The following is a 2,500-nucleotide window of genomic DNA, read 5'->3' on the forward strand; positions in this document are numbered from 1 at the left end:
ATAACAGGTTCTCTCACTGCAGGTCTCACGAATAACAGGTTCTCTCACTACAGGTTTCACGAATAACAGGTTCTCTCTCTACAGGTCTCACGAATAGCAGGTTCTCTCACTACAGGTCTCACGAATAACAGGTTCTCTCACTACAGGTCTCACGAATAACAGGTTCTCTCTCTACAGGTCTCACGAATAGCAGGTTCTCTCACTACAGGTCTCACGAATAACAGGTTCTCTCACTGCAGGTCTCACGAATAACAGGTTCTCTCACTACAGGTTTCACGAATAACAGGTTCTCTCTCTACAGGTCTCACGAATAACAGGTTCTCTTACTACAGGTTTCACGAATAACAAGTTCTCTCTCTACAGGTCTCACGAATAACAGGTTCTCTCACTGCAGGTCTCACGAATAACAGGTTCTCTCACTACAGGTTTCACGAATAACAGGTTCTCTCTCTACAGGTCTTACGAATAACAGGTTCTCTCACTGCAGGTCTCACGAATAACAGGTTCTCTCACTACAGGTCTCACGAATAACAGGTTCTCTCTCTACAGGTCTCACGAATAGCAGGTTCTCTCACTACAGGTTTCACGAATAACAGGTTCTCTCACTACAGGTCTCACGAATAACAGGTTCTCTCACTACAGGTCTCAGGAATAACAGGTTCTCTCACTACATGTTTCACGAATAACAGGTTCTCTCACTACAGGTCTCACGAATCACAGGTTCTCTCACTGCAGGTCTCACGAATAACAGGTTCTCTCACTACAGGTCTCACGAATAACAGGTTCTCTCACTACACGTCTCACGAATAACAGGTCTAACGAATAGCAGGTTCTCTCACTACACGTCTCACGAATAACAGGTTCTCTCACTACACGTCTCACGAATAACAGGTTCTCTCACTACACGTCTCACGAATAACAGGTTCTCTCACTGCAGGTCTCACGAATAACAGGTTCTCTCACTACACGTCTCACGAATAGCAGGTTCTCTCACTACAGGTCTCAGGAATAACAGGTTCTCTCACTACAGGTCTCACGAATAACAGGTTCTCTCACTACACGTCTCACGAATAGCAGGTTCTCTTACTACACGTCTCACGAATAACAGGTTCTCTCACTGCAGGTCTCACGAATAACAGGTTCTCTCACTACAGGTCTCACGAATAACAGGTTCTCTCACTACAGGTCTCACGAATAACAGGTTCTCTCACTACACGTCTCACGAATAGCAGGTTCTCTCACTACACGTCTCACGAATAACAGGTTCTCTCACTGCAGGTCTCACGAATAACAGGTTCTCTCACTACACGTCTCACGAATAACAGGTTCTCTCACTACAGGTTCTCTCACTGCAGGTCTCACGAATAACAGGTTCTCTCACTACACGTCTCACGAATAACAGGTTCTCTCACTACACGTCTCACGAATAACAGGTTCTCTCACTACAGGTTCTCTCACTGCAGGTCTCACGAATAACAGGTTCTCTCACTACACGTCTCACGAATAACAGGTTCTCTCACTACACGTCTCACGAATAACAGGTTCTCTCACTGCAGGTCTCACGAATAACAGGTTCTCTCACTACACGTCTCACGAATAACAGGTTCTCTCACTACACGTCTCACGAATAACAGGTTCTCTCACTACAGGTTCTCTCACTGCAGGTCTCACGAATAACAGGTTCTCTCACTACACGTCTCACGAATAACAGGTTCTCTCACTGCAGGTCTCACGAATAACAGGTTCTCTCACTACAGGTCTCACGAATAGCAGGTTCTCTCACTACAGGTCTCACGAATAACAGGCTCTCTCACTACATGTCTCACGAATAACAGGTTCTCTCACTACAGGTCTCACGAATGATAAGTTCTCTCACTAAAGATCTCACGAATAACAGGTTCTCTCACTAAAGATCTCACGAATAGCAGGTTCTCTCACTACAGGTTTCACGAATAACAGGTTGTCTCACTACAGGTCTCCCGAATAACAGGTTCTCTCACTACAGGTCTCACGAATAACAGGTTCTCTCACTAGAGTCTCACGAATAACAGGTTCTCTTACTACACGTCTCACGAATAACAGGTTCTCTCACTACAGGTCTCACGAATAACAGGTTCTCTCACTACACGTCTCACGAATAACAGGTTCTCTCACTACAGGTCTCACGAATAACAGGTTCTCTCACTACAGGTCTCACGAATAACAGGTTCTCTCACTACAAGTCTCACGAATAACAGGTTCTCCCACTACACGTCTCACGAATAACAGGTTCTTTCACTACAGGTCTCACGAATAACAGGTTCTCTCACTACAGGTCTCACGAATAACAGGTTCTCTCACTACAGATCTCACGAATAACAGGTTCTCTCACTACAGGTCTCACGAATAACAGGTTCTCTCACTACAGGTCTCACGAATAACAGGTTCTCTCACTAAAGATCTCACGAATAACAGGTTCTCTCACTACAGGTCTCACGAATAACAGGTTCTCTCACTACAG

Source organism: Penaeus japonicus, unplaced genomic scaffold, assembly GCF_977035675.1.
Source record: "Penaeus japonicus unplaced genomic scaffold, GWHDUDI00000001_assembly GWHDUDI00000026, whole genome shotgun sequence".
Classification (NCBI taxonomy): Eukaryota; Metazoa; Arthropoda; class Malacostraca; order Decapoda; family Penaeidae; genus Penaeus; species Penaeus japonicus.